At 37.3% G+C, this 24,132-nt stretch overlaps 1 long non-coding RNA gene across 1 annotated transcript in view; it reads right to left on the minus strand.

Moving 5' to 3' along the window:
* Window positions 1-249: 249 nt before the first annotated feature.
* LOC102192363 (uncharacterized) overlaps window positions 250-24,132 on the minus strand; it is a 62,706-nt gene continuing 38,823 nt past the window's right edge. Inside the window, exons 2-3 of the long non-coding RNA XR_311550.2 lie at window positions 21,904-21,976; window positions 250-345 (exon numbers count right to left, since the gene is read on the minus strand). This is a non-coding gene — a long non-coding RNA (uncharacterized LOC102192363). The remainder of the gene's footprint in view (window positions 346-21,903; window positions 21,977-24,132) is intronic.

Genomic DNA, 24,132 nt, shown 5'->3' on the forward strand with positions numbered 1-24,132 from the left:
TCTCACATAGATCAGTGCTGATCGTCATCAATTTGTTGTTCAAATGTAACTAAAACCACATATGCACCGTGAAAGCTGCTGAAAATTGATTTTAAGTGTAAGCTGGGGATAGCAAACATGTTAATTATCTGTGATATATTATAAAATATTATATTACATATTATATTATAAAATAAAAATGTTTTTTTTTAATATCAAAATTCACAATTACAGAAAGACATGGATTTATAGTGACATACCTTGTTAGCTTCCCAATATCAAATGTCCATAAGTTGTTGTAGAAGCACAGAAACCCAGTGGAAAACGTGTAGTGTGACTCTATGCACGGGTCACTTACTCCAGGGTCTGAAATAAAACAAAAGAAACACAAATCAGAGCAGACATGGTGAAAGAGCTCACGACTTCAACGAGTCAGCATCCACAAATGCCCAGCGATCCAGGATAAACACACTTGAAGAAACGTCACTCCAAGGAAGTACATTAGCTACCACACCCGCATGGTAGCCAAGAAAAGACTAGTATGACATACGCACAATATCTTTCTCCTTGCCTGGTCAACTTGATCTTTTTTCTTCCTAAACAGCTGCCAAAGAATGCCTCATTACGCCATCATTTCAGCTGGAGAAGACAAGTGAGTAGCATTTGCAGAGCGCATGCAATTCAGTTTTGCAGCCTCAGATAGTGAATGTGCCTTACTTGACTGTACAATGTTAAAATGCACATCAGCAACAGTTTTAAGATAACTCCACACTAGAAGAGCTGACTTTTTGTCACTCTATTTCACAGAAAGGCAGGGAGCCAAATATTTACTATTTTCTGTACTGTCTATTTAATCTGCAGTTGTCATTGCTTCATTGGTCATGAATGGGTGAGAGCAGCAAGCTTAGTTAATGATAATACTCCAAAATTAGTCATGTTTTTTTAATGGCCAATATAATATGTAAAACTATAGTTGACAAACTATAGTTGATAATCATGTTGCTAGGCAACCCAGAGTTGCAGTAGTGGTTTTAGCTTAATTTCTATGGGGTCAAAATGATCTCCTCAGTGGTTCTAGGTAGAAATGATTAATATTTTGATCTCATACCATGAAATTAAATATTTGATGAATAATACCCTTTTAGGAAAATTGAGGAAATATGATTTTATGGCATTTTGATCTAACAGAGCTACAGAAATTCTAAAATGCCAACATGGTCAAAATTACCCCCTTGGCACTTCCAGTGCTAAAGACTGAACTAGTATAACGAAGGGGAAATATCTTGCTGACAATCACTCTTTTTTCTTTATTAAATGGAAGAAATGTACAATATGAAGCAGTTAAGAAGTGAAAACAATATATCTAACCATATTCATTAATGCATCCACTGGATAATAACAGATTATGAAACAGTGAAAGATAAAACATTTAGGGCTCAATGACCTTGATGCTAGGTGGAAATCACATACCATTCGAGTTCAGCAGCACTTGCTTAGTGATTCCACTTGCTAAGCCACATTTGAGATATTTAAATAGGCCATATCTATTATGACGAAGTTTTTAGGTTAATTTTACCTCTAACATAGTTCCCTTGGCTGCTGACACTTAAGGAGTGCTCACCTCTTCCACTGACATACCAGCGCTGCTATTTTCATCCCACCCACTGAACAGCCTAATCCACTGTTGAAGGATTTGTGTGCTGTGGTACAAAGCAATTGTGCTGTGGCGAAATGTGTGTGGCTTAATTGGAGCAAAGACTTAATGAGGGCCCTTCGAGGATTATGATCTCTGGTTTAGAAATGGCCCAGGTAGCGAAAGACACGGTCAAAAGGATCAGCTCACAGCTTTCAAAGTGGAGTGACTGTACTGAACCGAAACTGTGCCAGCAGAAGTGAAAGTTGTTTTTATGTTTTGTTTTGTTTTTAAATTGTTGTAGTTGGTTTTTTTCTCCCCATTTGGTTGTTTGTTGTATTTGTGGGGAAGTTCTTGGAGAGAAGTGAACTAATGGGAAATTATCCATGGAAAATATGACTGGAGGAAAGTAATGGAGTGTTTTCTATTCGACTTTGGTGCAATATTAATAATTTGAACTTAAACAGCTCTAAATAAATATCTTTTTAAGTTCCTCGTTTATTATTTATCATATTAGTCTAATGGCATGTAACATGGGGATAAATACTTTTTTCTACAGGTTTAATTATTTTATTATCTAAAATTGTTCTAATTCGAGAAACATACACTTTTGGCTGATTTGGATATGCTGCCACTATAGTATACAGACAAAGCAGACCCTTCACTAGCTCTCCAAGCAGTTTATTTCTTCAAGGAACCCATCTCCACCTGACAGCCAAAGATCAGATATGACTGACCAAGATAAACGTTAGGCTCTAAAGTCAGATCAATTCAATCTAGCAACTGTCCTCGCCAGGAACAAAAGGCCACACTGTCAACAAGGCTCAACTCACCTCAGTCTTTTTGTCCTTGTTACGTAAATAATAGAGCCAATGAATAGCGTGCTTTTCAAAGATGATAAACTATCTTTCCCAAACCATAAATTGATGGCTATTTAATTTATATGCTTTTTGCTGCTGCATGATGTCCTTTCCTTCCAGTGAAGCCCCACAGCTACAAGTGGAACGAAATCAAACGTTCCTTAAACCTACCCAGTTTATCATTGCTCCCCTGCAGAATTTATCACCTTGGTTCACTTGTTCATCTGGCATGAGTTATTTCAAATTTCTATTTTGTAGATTTCAAAGTCTGAAGTCAGCCAGATTCGAGAGCAGTCATCATCAGTTACGCTGTTAATCAGCTCAAGCCGCATTTTTTTCTTAATGTAAGCAGCCACAAAGGACAAGTCCAAGATTGCACATTGAACTGAGCTGATGACATAAATGTGCCAAATGAGGCTTTTAGGTATAGTACTACTGTACAAATCTCAATTACATTGCACACACAACAAGAACACTAGTGAAAAAGATTTCTGGTCTTCTCTCCACATTGTGTCCAAATGTACATTTGATGGTTAAACATATGCACTGGCATTGACTATAATCATATCAAATTTTCCTATTATTATTTTTTTCATAATACGCACAGTAGCTACAGCTCACTCACTTTTGTGATACTATGTTTCCTACATACAACTTCAAAAATCAAGGCAAATGTTGTAACTGTTTGATATTATTAACGCAAACGAAAACAAGTTTCCTTTTACAGAATGTATGATTAATTTAATATTTGAAACTGTCTTTTTATAGTGTTACTTTTGAGGACTATTAAAGAGCTGATTATAGTGAAAACTCCTTAGAGGTTTAATACAAACTCTGCATCTAGTTTGTGTTTTGTTTGCTTTACTGCATCATAAATGATGTACATTACCTCAAAAATCCAGAGAGTACCTTTACCTTTACATAGAGAGTAAATGCAATGTAAATTACAAATACATTAGTTGAATTTAACATACAGCACAGATCACTTAATTTTAGACACTAAATTAAAGTATGGCTGCTTAAAAACATGTCATGAGCATGTCTTCATTGATTAATCAACTTCAAGCAAAGAGCAGTAAACATAAAAAAAAATCAATCAAATCAATATCTAGTGTGTCCACGTTTTACCTCGCATAGATTTTTCAGTTATTCCAAGTGACGTTGAGAGCATGCTGAGACTGGACTGAAGAATAATCAGTGAAAAATAATTTACATTAAATGCATTTTAAAAGGAATGCATTTGCATTGCCAATAATAGATGATACTGTTAGTTAGTGTTTATAATAAAAAGCCAATGGAAATTATAACAGTTGACGTTTTGCAACTTAATTGGACATTGCAGAGCGGCTATATGTTCATATTGCCACTTTATAAAAGGTGGTAACCTCTGGTCTCATTTTTATCCGTGTGCACAAGTGTACATAAAAAAGGAATCAAAAGGAAAGGTTTGTAAGGAAAGCATCAGTATTTTAAAACCTAAACAGACAGAGATAAGATGAAGGAAATTCACCAGCTTTAAAAAAATGTATTTAAAGGAGGGAGGAAAATATCCTGCTAAAAAATTGTGTATGTGTCCCTTTGGCCCCATGCTGAGAGATCAGTGTCCACCCCAGTGTAATGCTGCCAGCGTCTTCCCAAAACAAATGTTTATTGCATGACTGCTTGCAGTACACAGTGCCTGACTCAGACCCCTACAGTTTCTCAACCTTGGGACGTTTTTTATGAGGTCACTTCTGAACAATTTGCAGTGAGACAACCAAAGATAGCGTGAACCTACTCTCTTGTATAGTCATTCTTTTTCATCTCATGATTCAATAGCTTGCAGAACCAGTAGCATTCACTTGAGGTAATAATTTTTGTATGCCTTTATCAGTCTTTCGCAACATAGTGAAAGCATTTTGGCCCACTCTCCTTTACAACTTTACTTCAGTAAAGTAAAGACCCTATAATATTACAAAGTGAATATTAAAAAGTATTAAAAAGACAACCCTATAGCAAAGCACCAGTCAACAGTGGGAAGGGAAAAAGATCCCTTTAAACAGGAAGTATGTAGGGACTGGTTGTACACCAATTTTTTTTTGTCCCCCAACAGCAAAAGACATGACGGGACCTCTCAGGAGGCCTTGCTGGCACCAAGCGGCAATTGAGGAAACAGAGCTCTTCGGCATGCCAGGCAGGATGCCAGCAGCAGTGAAGATGGAGGCTTTCAGGCGCCTTGGTTGGTAATGGAAGAGGTGATGGGACTCCTCTGGAGGCTTTGGAGGAGGCCAGCAATGAAGAAGATGGAAGCCCTCTAGAAGACAGAGTGACAAGGCAGGGTGGGATACCAGCAGCTGAGGTGGAGCTCATCTGATCGAGCGGGAGGCCAGTGATAACGAAGCAAGTGGGATCCCTGTGGTGGTTGTAACAGCATCGAAGGGGACCCTCTAGAAGCCAACAACTGCACTGAAAGAGAATCTCTGGAGTCCAGCGGTGAAGGTGATGGAATACCATGGGAGGCTTATCTGAGAACTGACAACAGCAACAAGAACCCTTCAATGACTTGGCAGGAATCTGGCAATAATTGAGCAGGCAGCATCCTTCAGGAGGCTTGGTCTTCTTGGCATGTGGAGACAAACTTGAGCTCTTGGGCTCAGGCGACACAGGACCCACTAGCCTGGGCTCAGCCCACTGGCTTGACCTCAGCTCACAAGGGACTCATTGGATTAAGCTCAGGCAACACAGGACTGATTCAGGGTCATGCTACTGGGGCCGCATGACAGGGTATGTCATGCGGCCCCAGGCTAGGGCTGCCAAGTAGGACATGCAGATGATGCACAATGCACACAATGTGAAGGAGCTGGGGTTGAGCAAGGCACACGCCGTCCAAGGCCTGTACAAGGGAGCAACATAGTCAGGAGCCTTGCTTCCTTCTGGAAGCTGGATCCACTCCTCCTTCCTATAACCCCACCAACGATAAGGCTGGGCCTGATGAAGAGCTGACAAGGCTACAGAGCAGCATTGCCTCTGACAGGCCAGCATCAAAGTTTGAAGACCCAGTCTAAAGTCCTTTGGCTGGTGAATCTTTCTCTGCTGCTGAGCTCCACGTTTCATGTCTTTTTGTGGTTTTGTGATTGGAAAGCTGGTGAGAAGATGGTGTGCTGCTGCATCCACCACAAGAACCTGGTTTGCAGCTGCAGTAAATGCAAAGAACTGTGAAAAAGAAAGAGCCAGTTCACAGGCATGCAGGCTTGAAATCTCAGGCAACTGAAGCAATCAGGCTTCAGGGATTTTCCTAAATTATGGTTGTCATTCTTTTAGGGGATGGCTGTGAGGCAGGCAGGATGTAGACCCAAATGCAGGACTATAGAAACTCAACTCAAACATTGAGCTTTAATGTGGATTAGACTTTAGACTTTACAACTTTACTCTTGTTTTTGAATTGAAAATAACTAATAGACAATATCTAAAAAACAAAACTAAAGCACTGAACCCTAGGACCATGACAGTGCCATGCATGTTATATTTAATCGGTTAATAAAAAAAGATTAATCATATTTAAAATTGAAGTAGGAATGTGGTCTAAAAAGTAAATTCATGGAATAAAGAATCAATTTTGTGGTTCATGCATTTACATGTGTCACATATAATAAATTAAAGTATTATATTTGCATTGTGTCCCACTGCGTGTGATTACACACAGTGGGACACAATTTCTAAATCTCTGAATTGCTTTTGTTTAATTACTTGCAGACATGTAATGACTGGGAGGTGATTTAAAACTGTTGGCCAGAAGTCCTCACATCCTGTCGCACTAAGCCAGAGATGACACGAGACTCAGTGAGCCCTGATGTGATAGCACATGCCACCAAATCCACAGCTAATTGGACACTTCCTTCACAACAGCCCTTTGGTAAACAGCAGAAAGCAAATAACAAGCCTAAGACAAGGTTCCAGAATGAACAAGAGGAAATAACTCAGATAACAAAACCAAAAGCAGATGTGCTGTCCTCCGCATTATATTGTGTTTAGAACAGCAGCTTGTCTTTGACTGTATAATCCTTACCATTCTGCTTAACTATTAGCTTTCCCGTGCTCAACAGCTTGTATCTTAGCCCAGTTTGTCTGGTTTGGAAATGTTAAGCAGAACCATGCCGGTTGCATTCTTTATTCCAAATGGACATTTGTGTGTAGAAAATGGTCAGCAGCCAGGTACTGAGGAGGGATTGCACATGATCAAAAAGGATTTCATGGAAGCAGATTGAGCAAAAAAAAAAAGACTTATGGAAATATCACAGTGCATTGTGCTGGATGCCTCAATGCTCATGAGCCACTTCACATGAGGTTTTTTCAATGCTGGAAGATTTGGAAGGATTTAGCAATGCATCCAGAAGTTCAGCAGAAATAGTTTGTGCTGAATTGCTGAGGGCTGAAATCCAGGTGAGTAGTTGGCTTACGATTCAAGTGCCTCAAATGGTGGTAAATTATGTGATTATTTGTTTATATATTTTAATTGTTTCTCTGCCATAATATTGGATAACACTCCATTCACTACAAAGTGTAGTGAAGTGGAGTTCATGTATCCGATTACAGATCAAAATCAGCTTTCAGTAGTATGTAGTACAACAAAAGTATTGTGAATTTAAAACTAACAATTCAATTTGAATCAATTTTATTTATACAGCACGAAATCACAACAACAGTTGCCTCAACGTGCTTTATTGTTGGCAGACCCTACAATAATAGATAGAGAGAAAAACCCAACAATCATATGACCCCCTATGAGCAAGCAGTTTGACAACAGTGGGAAGGAAAAACTCCCTTTTAACAGGAAGAAACCTCCGGCAGAGCCAGACTCAGGGAGGGGCGGGGCCATCTGCCGTGACTGGTTGGGGTGAGAGAAGGAAGACAAAAGACATGCTGTGGAAGAAAGCCAGAGATTAATAACAAGTATGATTCAGTGCAGAGAGATCTATTAACACATAGTGAGTGAGAAAGGTGACTGAAGAAGAAAATCATGGGAATCCCCCAGCAGCCTACACCTATTGCAGCATAACTAAGGGAGGATTCAGGGCCACCTGATTCAGCCCTAACTATATGCTTGAACAAAAACGAAAGTTTTTGCCCTAATCTTAAAAGTAGAGTAGAGATAGTGTCTGTCTCCCAAATCCAAACTGGAAGCTGGTTCCATAGAAGAGGGCCCTGAAAACTGAAGGCTCTCCCTCCCATTCTACTTTTAAATACTCTAGGAACAACAAGTAATCCTACAGTTAGAGAGTGAAGTGCTCTAATAGTACTATAAGGTCATTAAGATAAGATGCGGCCTGATTACAATGAAAAACAAAAAACGTCCATTTCAGTGTTAATAGAAATACAAAAATTTGTGGTAACAGAAATCATCAAAAGCACCCGATCTTACAACAAATCAAATGGTGTAAAGAAGACATAAGCATGTTTTTTGTCTCTCATCATGCTTCTCCACGTCATCATTAGAGTTATAATGCTTTGAGACATAACCAAAAGCATGCAGGCAGACAAACCTCATGAACACAAACTCAGCAAAAGACAGAATGAAGAAGTCAGATGCAAACGTCTTGTTTACTAAAAACTCTATGAGAATGTGATGATCAAAATAAGAAGGAAAAGTAAAAACACTAGGAGCTTACATCTAAAATGAACAAATAGCAATGTTTATACACAAATTCCCTATTTAAGCATCCTATGTATTTACATTACAAGATTTGATGTAATAATACAGTGATGATTCAGTTATTGCTAATGTCATGTATATAGTACCCAGGTATGATATAAAAAGCTTGTCATATGCTTGACACCTACTAGTTACAATTGTTAAAAAAATACACTAACAATGCTTATAGTGCGTTTGATATGAAGTATCAAAATTTAAAAACTGTTGGCACTCAAGTGTTCATGTTTGTGTTGAGAGTATTGCACCCCATATGGGGAGCATATATTTGAGGAAACTGACCAAAATGAAAAGACCAACCAATGTAAAAAGAAATAATGTACCAGTGCTTTTATTCTGTTGTTTCTCAAGCATTTTCTATCAACTAAAAGCTAGTCTTGTGAAAATTTAATTTCATGGGTGACAATGAAGCAGATGGAGTGTTCATTTCTGGACAATTAGAATGCCTTATTTTAAGAAAGAAATCTGTCTCGAAATGACACAAGAATTTATCCTGTACTACTGACTATGGTATTGTTTTATGACAAGCAATTGCTGCTGTTACAAAAGAAAAATCCTAAACATGTTCAACATGGCATGTTGCATGTATGCCTGGGTCATTGTGCCTCATATAGCAATGAGTTGCTCTTGATTTGTGTGCCCTAGGAAATGTCTGCTGCTTCAACTTTACCCATCTGGTTCACCCACAAACAATTAAGCATGTCTATGATCATCATGTTTCACACAAATGCCTACCATTTATGTAGCACTTTGTCTTCTGGAATCCACAGTTTAGTTAACTGAGTCCTGAGTCCTTTTTTCCCCTGTATAATTCCATTTTTCAGGAAAAAAGGACTCATGCCTATGGACTGAGCATTTGCACTTTTGCATCAAAAGACCTTTGAAAAGAACAGTTTATAATATCCACTATGGGGAAAAAAATGAGAAGATGGAGGTAGTGTTCCTAGATCAAGTTTAAATATTGAATTTTCAAAAACATTAGAGAGAGAGAGATAAAGAGAGAGAAAGGTAGATAGATAGATATAAAGAGAGAGAGACAGAGAGTAAATTTTACATCCAAAAAATCTTTTACATCCAAGCTCCTTACACTTATAATGAAAACAATGACAAAGATAGAGGTCATATAATTTGCATTTTTTAACAGTGCAGGATAATCATGGCCTTTCTGCAGCATCAGCTGTCGAAAAGGACAGTCCAATCAAACCATCACTGCTCAAACAATCATCTCATAGATAAAAATCTCTTCGTTGTTAGCAGAAATGTCAGACGTTATCGGCATCCTTTTTAATTGATTTCTCTCTGCCTTCCATGTAGACAGGTACTTTTTGGCTACACTCTCAGTACAGTGTGCTTGTTGCCATCAAAGACAGCTGACAGTGAGACCCAAGGTTGTGCATCTGTAAGTTAACAAGATAGAGAAGAAATCCATTGGCCCATGTCTGTTAAATTTATTTAAAGTCCCTTTCCCCCCCCCCAGTTTCCTTCGTCCAGGAAATCAATTGGCTTATCACCACAAGCAATGAGGTTTGCTTTGGCTGATAAGAGAAACAGTTGACTGTGGAGTCCTAATTCCAACATTTTGACTTTCATAGTGTAACTCTTTTATATCCCACAACAAATTCATAAGTTTTATTGTGGGACCGTGATAACGTGAATAATATGGTGCTTGTTTTCCACAAAAGCTATGAACTACATTAAAAAAAAGAAGGTCAAACAATTGGCATTTCATTCAAGTTCTGATTTAAAATGAAAGTGAAACTGAAAGTAAAACGCTTATTTAAAATGGTCTTCATTTGGTGCGCTGAAAGTAGTTTTGCAGCTTTTTTCTTTATTGTAAATTGCATTTTAACAATATATCATCTTAAAACTATGTTCAGCAGTGACTAAACAACTGTCACTATACAATCATTTTAATAATCTTTTAATGTGTGCATTCTCTTCCTTGTTAACTACTGGATGTCAACATTTTTTATTTTATTTAACAAGACTGAATTTAGATGCTGACCTTTTAGATTTTAAGTGTCTATTTTTCAAATATCAAGCTATGAACACTGGTGAATTTATTACTAATGTTTACCGCTTGTGCTGTTACACAGTGATTTCCCAACATATACATCTTGCATTTACCATTAGTGGGTTAAGATGAATAGTTATTGCATGTGGCACTTCACATTTATAGAACAATAATGCAGCATTAACAGCCCACATGCCAGCAACACATTCTGGTGCATACAAGTGTCAGAGAATGGACAACACGTTTGAAGGAGGCCGGTCTCTACTGTTGTTTGTGTTGTGTACATTTGACATAATGAAAGAGAATGAAAGAAATTAAATAATATCCCAGTAAAATAAAAGTACTTGCAATGGCTTGCAAGAAAGACTGACATTGCACTCCTGTAAACAACTATAAGCTTCTGTTTCTGAGAGAATCGAAACAAAGCATTTACATCAGAGGATATTTGTATAAAGCTTAGCCACGCTCAACTTTTCCCCCAGTGTCAATGGTGCCTTTTAAATCTCTGCAGCTTAGCAGGCAGTGCCAAGCCTCGACAGTAGGTCCCTTCATAATGACTAGCTGCCTATTGCTGTCCTAGTTTTTAAACTTATATGTCTGAATAGCTGGAAATGTAATAACCAGCCACACAGTCAATATTGTTGCTGCTTGCTTGTTTAATTAGTGATATTACTTCCTTCTCCCACTGCCCACATCTAAACACACAGAATAACCTCAGTTTCCCTCCTGCTTTCTCCAACGTCTATTTGATTTGCTCAGTCTTCACCCTGCCAAGGCATTGCATCAGGAAATGGTGTAGGCCCCACTGACAAGAACTTGACACTTGGTGAATCAATAGAGGATTGAATCTTCACTGCACCAAAAGTCAAACTACATCGTAAATCAATGGCTGGGAACTACTAACGGGAGAAACATCCTCCTATTTTGATTTTTATGTTTTTGTTATTTTCCATTGTGTACAATGCCATTATATAAAAGTTCTAGGAGAAATAGGCTTACTCATTGTATGTCTGATTTACAAGTATTCTTGTTTCTGCAGTTCTTTGTGAATAAATTTAAGACAATTTACCTGCAGCTTTCTAACAACCTTTATTCATATACAAATTAATTAAACTGCATTGTAATTGTATTAATTAAATAAGTGTAAATAATTGTATTATATATTTACATACTACTGTTTCACATGTTCTTCTTCAAAACGTAAATATTTCCATCCCAATAGCAAATGTATTTCTTTAGCAAGGGATTTGGCTGAGAGAAATAGTCATGTCTTAAGCCTGAATCTTCTTCAGTGATATAAAACAGTAAAGCAAATGAACTCATGAACTTAATTTTTGTCCTGATTATGTCCTGAGGTTCAATTTTGATAGTTATTCTTTACTGGTAGTAATATATTGTGACCCATGTGAATCCTGAATTCAACAACAATTATTATTTGGAGTTATACTTTGTTTTTCATCAGGAAATAAATGCATAAATGAACAGGTAAATCATATTGGAGATTATGTATCGGAATATCAGGAGCGGGACCACGCCTCCAAACGCACTCCTTCCGGTTGTCATCTATGTAGGTTCCCCCCAGTTCTGCAAGCTGTTCAGTCTCATTTACGTGCCTCACCCTCCCTCCTTGTTCTCAACTCTTTACCTTCTTCACTTCTATTTAGTACACAGGGATCTGCCAGGCCCGGGAGCCGTCGCCAGTCCCCTTTGAGGCCTTCCCCAAACCGCAGCTCAATTCATGTCCAAGCATCACCTTTACCTACTAAAATGCTGTCAAACCTAAAATGAGGACGAGGGCCCAGCTAGTGAAAAATATTAAATGCCCCAACTGTGATCCTCCATTTTATGATAGTAATTTTTCATATTTAAGGGCTACTTTTCTTTTTTATAAATATAAAAATAGAAAAAATAGAAACAAAAACTTTGGGTAAAATGTCAGTACTTAAATGTAAAAGCAAATGTGAGAGACTGAGCATTTTAAAAACTGAGCTGCACAATCAATAGCCACCCTGACCAGTTAAATGCTCTGGATTGTAATGAATGTCAAAGGTGAGTGTACAAACAATCCAACACATTGACACCTGTTCCAATGTTCCAGCTTGTAACGTTTTGCTACTCTGTACGTGTGTGGCCTTTTGCCATGCTAACCATTAGACCTTCGCACAAATCATTAGCAAGGGTGTTGTGAAGACCAGTGATAGAATCTATAATCTTGGTCCCTTTATCTGGCTACCCAGTTTAATGACCGGGCAGGTGTTAATGATGATTGAGACTAAGGCTGGTTCTGATCAGACGAATTGAGTTGAGTGTAATGGACTGAAAAGCTTGCTTTGGAACAAAAGTAAATTATGGCCCTCACAATCAATAGTAATAGTCAAGTCAATAGGGCTTTGCTCCAGTTCTCATTGAAATAAGGAGCAAACCAACAAATTCTTCCTCCTCATAATCCTTAACTTGTTTTTATGATAGATAGATAGATAGATAGATAGATAGATAGATAGATAGATAGATAGATAGATAGATAGATAGATAGATAGATGATAGACGGGAGTCTAGTATAACATAACATACATTTGTGGTTGCCTTTCCATATTTAAATTGAATCTAAAATTAATTAATTGAATTTAAAATTCAATTGTTTTTATGATAGATAGATAGAGAGAGAGTGAGAGAGTCAATTTTACATACAAGAAAACCCTTTTAATGAAAATACAATGAGAAAAGAAAGAGGACATATAAATTGCTTTTGCAGGGTAATCGCAGCCTCCCTGCACCATCAGCTGCTGAAAAGGACAGCACAATCAAATCATCACAATCGAATATTCATCTCATAGCTGCTCTTATTTTCCTCCTTGCAAATTCTGTACATGTCCTGATTCGTTCATCAGCTTCTCACAGTACTCTTTCTGTCTTCACACACTCTCTCTTCACTCATTTGTACATTTCTATCTCTTTCCTTGATCACCCTAAGCTGCTGCACATCCTTTCCAGCTCGATCATCAGATCTTTTTGTCCTTCCTCAGTGTTTCACATACGCTTACAATAAGCTTTAATCTTTGCTTTTGTTCTATGCCTAGCCTCCCAGTTTTTTGTCTCACTGACTATACCACTGTTTCTTTGCTTTTTGAATACTTTCTTATGCTTGCTCATTTCACCACTAAATCTCCTTAAGGGAATATACATGATGTGCATATAAATGAGGGGCATTATGAGGGTATACACTGAAACAAACATTTTATCATTTGTTCCCAGCTGTCTAATGGCAAGAGCGATGGTATACCTTGGCTAGATCATCAATCTACTGCAGACTTCTTAAAACTTGCCATCACATACACAATGTTAAAATGATGAAAGTAGGCCATCAATGTCATTTTAACCTTCTGGTATACTATTATTTGCAAATTAGTCCTAGAATAATTTGTTTAAAACTCTGATATTTGACAAAGTGATTATTTCACCTGGTAATAAACGGAAAGTTGGCCAAAAATTATAACCATTTATCATGCCTGTGCTGAATCTTGAGAAAATCTAACAATTGTTTTGTCATTTCACTAAAACACTAAACCAAAAAAAAGGACAACTTTACTGTTGATTATAGGGTTACCACAGTTAGTTAGTATCCTAATTTAATGAAATACACTGATTTGTATGGATACGAGACAATTACAAACCGAATAAAGGACTGCATCCTTTCAATATCCCTCTTCTGGCAAGGCCTTGTGGATACGCAGGGCGTGAGACAGTGAGTCATGAGACATATGGGAGATGGACTGAACACTGCTTGGTGTAGCATGGGCAGAGAATAAAGCTGGTAATCAAAGCTGACCAGCCATGAGAAGCTTTATTTTCAGACACTCTTTTTATTGGAAAGGGAGTCGGACAGATCTTTGACAGTCACTAGAAAATATTTATGGCCTTTTAATGTGCGTGTTTATGTGTCTATGTTTCAGTGCTGTGGCTATGTCCTGTCTCACTGGTAGCCTTACGGTTTGTCAGTCCTATCTTGTTAAGCTGTGCATGTAGCCCATGTATAAGCAAGCATATGAGTTGTGTTTATTGCCACTAAAGAGGGATAAATACATTATCCCATCCATTTTGTCATTTTCTGAGTGTGTCGTCCTTTCAAATCTTAGTATTACAATCATCAACTTTGTGTATGAAATTAGTTAACTCTTCTATTTTAGTTTGGCTTATAAGAAGGGGTCAGCGTAAAGCCTCTTATGTCACAGTAAGGTATGAGTCATCCAATCTGGCTGAACCATACAACACAATAATAAGGCTATAAAGAAGAACAGGAAGGTGCTAAAGCAGACAAAATAAAGCTATTTTTTATTCGTATCTCATTTTAGTTTTTACTTGTTGTAATGACAGAAACCACAGTGGCCCTTGTAATCAGCCACAATATCCCCCAATAGACCAGTAAAGGAGCAGCAAAACTCTAAGTAACAGAACTATTACTATTTTATCTCCTAACACACTAGCTTGATCTTAGGAATCTCAGGTTAGCCCACACAGGAGCTGATAAAAGCCTTTGTGCCTTACCTCAAAGGAGCATGGTTTTGTAATTCTCTCTGGCAGAAAGTTAAAAGACACACAAATGTAAAGCTTTTCTGTTTCCATGCTCTGACAGGTATGCTCACATGCTTCCAGACAAGAAAACATTTTTGGACTTCTTTGATAATTCAGCCTGTCATGGGTACTCAAGTGGCAATAAGGGTGTTATTACTGACACCATCAACAAATCAAACTACAAATCAAAAGTGTCATTATAATATAAATAACGACAAGGTTTATTTGTATATCACCCATCAAAAGCAGTGTGCAAATATGTTTTACACAGAACACAAAAATTCACAGTCATGTATAAATACATAGGCTGATGTAGGAGTAAACCTGAACAAATGGGTGATTAAAAAAACAGTGTAGCATGAATAATAGTTTGAGTGTCATTATATCCTAGAAATAGTTCTCATTAGTTATCCTCACGACGTGCTCATTAATGTGCACGTTACACCCCCTACTCAAACTTTTCCAATTCTGAGGAGGTGAACATAAACAAATTTTGACAGAATCAAGGAGTTGCCTCATTATCTCAACCAAAGTGACAGGAAACAAGGGAAGAGATCATTTCATTTTTTTATTATTATTCCCTCACAAAGCCCTGATAGGTGTAAAGATTATTTATTGTAGAGACTATTTTTAAGAAATACTGCTCTTAATGATTTTGCATATCACCTGGAAGCATTGTTGTCTTGTTTTTATTTATACAAGTAATACAGGCTTCCTGCTGTACTTAGTGGACCGCTTGCATTCGCAAAGGGCTTTGTCTCTGATCACGTGTCCTAGTGAAACAGTTAAAAAAAAAAAAAGAAAGAAGAAGAAAACATGTTTTAGGATTGTTTGAGTCAATGGTTCTCATTTCAAAAAAACAACCATTAATTGCCATGATTAATTAAAAAGAGCATATAAAGGAACTATGGAAGAGGTAAGGTGATGATACATTTTAAACAAATGATATGTTCGACAGTAGCCTTGGGAAGCTATTAAGAAAAAGGAAAACAATGGTTGAAACTCTGTACGCCTTGCAGGCAATTCATTTTTCTTTGTCTAAAAGAAGCTAGGGGGTGCGATTTCTGCAGGTAATTGCTTATGTTAATCACAGTCATATTTGAGAGTGGGAAGAACCCTCTGCCGTTCTTCTAAGCAAGCAAGGCCATTGGTCAGCTGCCCCTTAACCAGAAAGAGCTTCGGTGACTAATTACTGCACTCCAGCTGCCTACACTCTCTGGAGCACTCACCCAGCTTCTTTATCCAAGCACTTATTTTCTAGTCTCTTCTGTAATCACGTCAGTCCTTATCCAGTTGGGTAAGACCATTATGTTGCCCCTAGATTCTGACAGTTGAATGTAGTTCCCATATGGAAAAGAGAAAAAAAATGTGAATGTTGTGTTCCAATAAACACTATTTTTTGTTTTATACATATCTGATAAGATTGGTATTGTTTATATTATTTTCTATGAAATATCAACCACAGTTTGTTTCCAAGGATCGCCGTTCTGAGCCAATAATAGCAATACCAAATGGTAATACAATACATAGAAATGTGAATAATCATTCAGTACGTTTCATTTTCTTCTCCTTACGGGTTGTTTGGATTTTACTCCATTCTCTAGCTTATATCTATGCCCGTTAAATTAATCCTCCAAAAATAATTAATAAACTACAACGAGAAAATCCAACCAATCTAAGGGGAATAAATAGAAAACACATTTACAAATGATAAAAGAAACAAAAAAGCATTGAGGTTCAGTTCATTTTGAAAATCCTAAATATATCACCTTATTTGTGGAGCATACAAAATAAAGGCATTTTTAAAACACGCCTAAACATGGCGCTAATTTAAATAGATTTAACAGGCTACATGCTGTACTCTGGGCCAATATTAAGTTAATGTATAGTGTGCACTGTACCAATTTTGTTTTGATCTAAACCTATAGCCGGAATCTTGAGTACTGCTCAAAAATGGGTTTAGTATACTGGACCCATTTTGGAGTAATATTCAATATAAATACCAGTCACATCAAAGAACAAAAAACTGCTATTTTGAAAAGAGAGGTAGAATCTTCACTCCAGCCTTTAAGAAGGGCCCAGCATCACACAATTTATTCCTTGTTGTAGTGACTCTTTAAAACTATCCACACAGGCTCTCTGTGCAATTCCCTGCATGGCATGTTGTAGAGCAGTATTGATTCTTCCTTTGTTTCCAGGTTTTAATGTTTCTTTATGATGTACCTGCAGCTATCCAATATTCCTGTTCATTTTTTGCTATCTGTTTGAAAAAGCACCTTGAGTATAAAATCAACTTTTTTATGTATACATCTTCTTTGAGATGACCTTGTATCATCAGTGACAGTTTTGTACACAATTCTATAAACATTTTTGTTTTATGAATGCGTAGTATTAAACTATATTGTCTTGATGCATGCTCAATCAAATCCCAAGAAATCTTTAGTTGTGGGGATTAAACCATATTGCGTTTCGTCCAAGCTTTTTTTAATTTACTTATTTTTTGAGTTCAGTTTTATTCAAACAACCCCGTATCCTTGCCACCAAAAATCTTTTATTCCAGTGCGTCACGAAAGAACGACCATGGACCTACTGTTAAACTACAGCAGTCAGCTGTGTCCCAATCTCCTCAAAGCAATCTATATAGCATCCACTTCCTCCAGGCACTTGGGAAGCTCACTTAAAGACATCAATACTTCAGGAAATGAGACACAGAGCAATGGCTTCAAAGACTGAGAAGTTAGACGCCTGACCGAGATGCCCTTACATCTTATTTAAGGCGTTGCTGCTTAGTGTAGCAGAAATCATTGAGTGAAGTGCTTTCTTTCTTGTTAAAAGATCAACCTGCACGAGAGGTCCAGTCAAAAGGTAGCAAAGTAAGGCAGTTTTCCTACTCCTGTTTGATCAACTGTATGTTATTTGTGCAATTACGAACACTACAATATTTGTGAAATTGTTCTTAAAAATGATAACATAAAATATATATAAAATGATAATATATTTAAACTGAATATCAACTAGAATAACCACAAATTCAATTATTTCACATTACACTGTTTTTTCCCCCTCACTATATAGACAGTATAAAACCTTTGAGTACACTTTTGATTTAGCCAATTGTGTGTCACAGACTCTATTTAATTTGCCCTCAACAGTCCATTAGTTTTTGTATATAGATTCTCAACTATGCGCTTCAATTAAGTCAAACTTCCATCATAACGTTTAAACACCTTTTCTGGCTCCTATTCACAGCTGAAGATATTCAGGAGTACATGAGGAGGATTAATCCTTATGTTTAATATTCAGATAACTTCCGTGTCTCTTTCCTGGAACATTGCACTGCCAATCAAATGTCAGTATTCGACCACTGCCGTCAACAGCCCCCATTCCTATTGCCTTGGTAACAGAAAAAGACAAGTGTACTGGGAATTCAAATCGACTGGCATAAGAATGACAGAGGAGGGACTTGGCAATAAAAGAGTCAGAGATAAAAGTATCACAAATTACTTGTGACAAATGGCCCACAATCTATCAGTTTCTAGTTCCAACTTAAATTGATGCAATATGAAGACGCTAGGATGCAAACGTTGACCTATTCTGCCTCAATCTGATGAATAGATGTTTTTTGGGGGGGTTTCAGATGATTGATACAGCTTTAACAGACACAGAGCTAAAATGTGCCTCTGACGGTGATTTCAGACGTTCCAACAATGCATAATCTTGATGTCCGCTGCAACTCTCGTCCGTGATTGATCATGTTGTCACGACGTCCGTATATTGTCATCATGGGGCTGCACTCAGTTATCACATGAGCTCAAATTTATGCTTTATTTGCTATCTACACATTCATGTCTATTCCAGCAGGCAACATAGTTCAGCTCCACTGTCAGTGGAGAGACATACAGAGACACTGCAGCACCAGGATGGAGACTAACATCTGAGATAACACCACAGCAAGCATGAGTCGTAAATTTCACTGTGTCAGATCGATACGGTCGATAATCACTTCTCTTGCACATTCACTTCTAAGTCAGAGCTGAGAACAATTGCCCAATAGTCAGTGGTTCCAACCAACAAACTACACTTGTGTGTTAAATCTGTTTTGGGAAACACTGTTATCAGGTGACTGATTATGCACAAGAGGAGTGCATTAAAAAAGCCCAAAAAAAGTATTTCACTACTTTTTAAATGGGAATTTAAATATTAATATGTATTGTATATTTAACTGCCCCGTTTTTGTTTTACACATGCCTTCTCACTATGTCTCTATCTCATATGTCACATATTTGTCCTTATTTCCAATAGATGAAGCCAGGTGGGAATATAAAGCCTAACCCTACTCACACTATTCAGGTTTATTTGTTGATCTACATAACATCTGATGCATCCTTTCATGCTCTGCCACCTCCTCACTCAACAGTATGGTGCTGCTGACTGTCTGTTCTCTGTAAGAGGCTCTGATATGGCAACCTATGCTCCATTGCTACTGCTGGGCCCCTGGTGGCAATAAAGTTGGAAAGTGATGATGATGTTTTGAGAGAGAGAGAGTTAGGTTTGCATGAGCGGGTATGCAGCAGGTGGCATTAAACACATTTAATGTTAGTGTTGACCTCAAGGGCAAGCTCCCAGATTTTAGGTTTATCAAAACATCTCAAATGCAGCGTAATTCTTTTCATTTTCATTTCTGTGGGCCTGTGAGACTGTGCATAAAATAAATCACAGCCATACATAATCCTGACTTTGATCTTTTGAAAGAAAGTATTTTTGAAGTATTTTTATTGCTTTTTCATTAGTTCAGACAGTTTAGTATTATTTTCATTGTACAAACATACCAACGGGAGCACTATATTTTTCAAATGCTGTTTGACATCAGTGTATTCTAGTTGCTTACGAAACAATGCAGTGCAGGTGTTCAGCAGAAGAAACTCAAAGAGCAGAATTGCCAATTAGGAAAAGAACCTTTTAACTCCAGGGCTTCCGGCTCTCAGCTTTGAAGTCAGTTTCATATAAATTCATAGTCTCTTGAATTTATTTGAACTTCACCACATTTTGCATATTGCTTCTACTTGAAAGATTGTTCAGTCTAGGAAACACTAATAACATATAAGAATTCTGTTTTTTAAAATTTCTTCTCTAAAGAAAACTTTACAAGTGCTGTCTTAGTAATGATCATTCCTAGGCATTCATTTCCAATCACAGAAAAGTAAAGTATTAATGCAATGCTTAGAAAAATACGGTTGGACAAGGAATCCAGTCCACTAACTAGGGAACACGTTAAATCGTGAACTTACTTAATAAAGTTGCCTTTTAACTAGTAAAGTAACCCTGCAGGGAAAACATGTTTTAAGTGTAACATAGATTATTAAATTTACACTTCTTTGCCCAAACTATTTATGCAGGAAAAACTGTTTAGATTTCCTGTCAATTTCAAATGGGATTTTAACTAAATAGCCTTTTGTTTGCAATATACATACACTACTGAAAAGCACAGAAGTTAGAATGCAGTACTATTAATTTACCTTACCCACTGACATATTGTTTGAGCTGGCACTTTAAATTTCCTTCGATAAAGTCACTGGCTTGATAAACGTCACATCCCTGTAAAATAATAATGGAAGCTATGAGAATACACACCAGCTATGGCTGAATACTTTCTTTTCACCCATTCACAAACAAATGAAAAAGTGTTTCTTCATAATCAATCAAATCAAGTAGAACTTTAGCTTTTAGTAAAACTCACTTCAATTTTCTTTTTTGTATTGGATTTGTTTGTCATATCTGCTACTGAACAAAAGAACAAACAAATAAACAAAGATGGCATCACTCTTTTGGCATTTCCTTTGATAATATCCAACAAAGTAGCAGCAAAACAAATATTCCAAATGTGATTTTCTTTTAAAGTAAGAAGACACAATATGATTTGCGCCTTCATTCTATGTTATACAGTCGTGTTTATTTGAAGCCTGGCAAGCAGTCTGAAAAGCTTCAGTTGGTATAGATCATTTTTACTGTCATCACACTGCCAGTAGCTGCAGGCTAGAAACAGCAATGACTTGTTCCATTTTGTCAATCTCCCCAGAGCTATCACAGTTTTACTAGATCCCCACAAACCTCAAGCAACATCTCCACTTCATGTTTGATTAGTTGCATTGGCAATTAAAATCCAATATCAAAACAATATCAAAGTGGTTACCACATGTGTTGTTTAAGCAAAACATATAATTACCAAGAGATTCTGGTGTAATTGGCAACATCATGCTTTATTGCTTTCCGTTCCACCGCACTGTGTTCTCCCCCCTAACGTTGCCAGTATAATTTGGTATTGCCAGATTGGCACAATAGTTGGCATGGACCTTTGAGCATGGAATTATCATGCTTAGCACAATGACAAGGATTGGTAGGAGAGAATGACTTCATGGTTCTGTATTTTTGCCCCTGGGTTTCAGTCACGGTGATCAGCCCTTGTTTAACCCGAGCCACAAGCACCTTTTTAATTATTTATTTTTTCACCACAATCGCACTATTTTAATAAAGAATAACTGAAAATAGCAGAAAATGCTGACATGCTTTACATTGATGCATTAAAGCATGTCTTTTTAAAAAAAAAGATTTTCAGACGCTCATTAGTTCTTCATTGCAACATTTTACAGTGCTGAGAAATGTAAAAGTCAATGTTGTTTTTCAAGATTTGCTCTGACTGTCAGCAGATTACTGACAGATTACTGTGAAATAACAGTGTGTTCTGCTGGCCTATTTTAAAAAGCCACCCACGGATTCTACCGCTATCAGTGCACCTGCGGGTGACTTTGTGTGTATGTATGTGTTCCATTTTGTCACAGGTTTCTTACTGTCAAAATTGGTTCTCTTATTAACAAAAGAAAAACATTAACAAGCAATATGAGAATACCAAAGAGTCAGGTTTCAGAGCTTTGTTTTGCACACCAGTTTCACAAAATTAAAGTTATTCTTGTTTTAATTTTCTTTTAAGCAGTAAGTCTGGAAATCTTTGACCTGTGTCTATTCATAACACTAAGAGTATTCATAAGAATATTCATAGCTAACACCTGGTTTCCCAAATCCATAACAAGTCATGCATGAAGCCCTGCTATTTTCCCCTGTGGAACACATTTATTCATGCTAGCAGAGACACAAAAGATTAACTTACCATACTGGAATAGAGGCAAAGAACATTTCTGCTTGCTTTCAGGATAGTGGAAAGGTGCCTACACAGATTCAGTCTGAAACATAAAAAGGAAAGACTTCTGTAAGGACACGCAATATAAATGACTTATGTTATTACACAGGACAGACACATCAGAAACATTTGAAATGTCAGCATGCAAGAAGCTTGTGTCATCCACTCACTGTACTCAATGTCACATTTAATAAGAGCAAACACTGAATCCCTAACACAAAGATGCGCGGTACAGAAAGATCCTTGACTTTATACAAGTCACTGGGTTATTTCTGTGCATGTTAAGGGAAAGATAACATAAACGGAAATGCATTATTAAACAACTTTGCAAAATGTGAGATTAGTAGTTAATTCATTAAAAAAAAATATCACAGTGAAGTTAAAGCCTTGTATACACTGAGATAGAAGCTCAGTATTTCTGAACTACTCATTTCAATTTGTAAAACTTTAATATTACATTGTGCAGCAGAATCCACACTGTTGAATTAGAATTAAATGAGATCATTCTAAACAGTCTATTCCATGAAACAATAAAGATTTACCAACTGCTTAGATTTGGAGCAAATATTTATACAAGGTGTAATTGACGTCCAATAATTAGTATTCATGAGCAGTTCTGCATCACTGTAATATAAGACAGGGTTTTCAATCAGTGTGATAAAATACTTTTTCACTACTGGGTTACTTAAAAAGACCAGTTAAATTACATATTCCACGAGTAAAAAGAGCGTCCTTTTTGCCTAGCTCCACCAACCACTATGTTACAGGCTTCATAAAAAACCTGTGTTCTGTTGATATTTTGTATACATTCAGTATACAAATGTACCTCCACTGCGAGACAGTTTACAAACAACACAAACAACCATTTTTGTCATTTCAGTTGAATTGCTATGCCAGTTGTTTTCCCATAAGCAGCACTGGTTGACTTCTACTTCTGTCAACCAAGAACTTTAAACACAAGAAATATGTCTGTGTGTTGCAGCATCAAATACATCTCCCTGTCATTTTAATACTTTAAAAAACACGCCATTCTCACTGTGAAATTTTGACATTTTGATCAGTAAACCAAAAAAGAAAGAAAGAAACAAACAAACAAACAACTTGAAGTAATGTTAAAATGCAGCTTTATGGTTTTAATTTCTAAATGCTAACACATCAATATTTTTCACTTGAATATCACTAATATATTTGATGGAATTGCATTTGACGTGAAGAGAAGTATAACAAGCACAGAGAAACCTCAATCTGCCATTCACTGCATTTCTTCCTCTCTGACAGCAATGTTTAGAATTAATGAGATCTCGAGCCTGGTTTACTCTGAAAGGTATGAGCCAGCAAAAATGGAGATGACAGGAAAAGTCAAAGAGCCACACTAATTATATATTTATTTTAAAGACATAGACTTCCAAATGATTTTTTCTTGGCTGCCTGTTGTTGTATTCTTCACACTCAAACATTTTCTCGGTTTTAATCACACCCTTTTCTCAAATTATTCAAGTTAAAGTGAGACAGATGCTGGCATCTTTTTCTGGAACTGCTAGCTATTTTTTTTCTCTTTTTCACAAAGGGAAGGAGAAAGGCACGGTCCTGGGAGGGGATTTGTGCGAAGGAAGAATGAAAGGGCGAGGAGAAAGAGAAGGAGAAGAGAGGGATGAGACACCACTGGGATGTAGTCTTGAGTATGCCAAGGTCAGCAGAACTCTCACTATGAAATGAAACACTGCCAAACACACACAAAAGGATAGACCTAACAGACAAACACTCACTCACACACACACACACAAGTAGCAACTCACTGCCCCATCTTAGCTCTTCCCTGAACACAACCTGCTGAGAATTGTTAAATTGCCACTGGGCTCACACTTGGCTTTGTGGCCCCATTATATCTATGCACACCAGCACGCCCCCATGTCTAAAGACTCTTGTATGAAACAAGTGGACATAGCAGCTACCATGATGTCACCCTCTGGTTTGTGGACTGTTGTTTTGAGGGATTGAGTTTGGTTTTTGGCCTTCCTCATAGCCACAAATGGCAAACAATGACTGAGAACCAAAAGAGACTACACTATATAGCAAACTGCAAGTCAACCACAGCTATGCACAGCAATCCCAAAGTGGAAGAAGGGAGGTGGAGGTGATAGGAGGAGCAGAGACTCCACATTCTACACAGTCAAAGGAGCTTGCAAAAGAAAGCGTCTG

Source organism: Pundamilia nyererei, unplaced genomic scaffold (genome assembly GCF_000239375.1).
Source record: "Pundamilia nyererei isolate P.nyererei 1_Seehausen unplaced genomic scaffold, PunNye1.0 scaffold00020, whole genome shotgun sequence".
In the NCBI taxonomy this organism is placed as follows: domain Eukaryota; kingdom Metazoa; phylum Chordata; class Actinopteri; order Cichliformes; family Cichlidae; genus Pundamilia; species Pundamilia nyererei.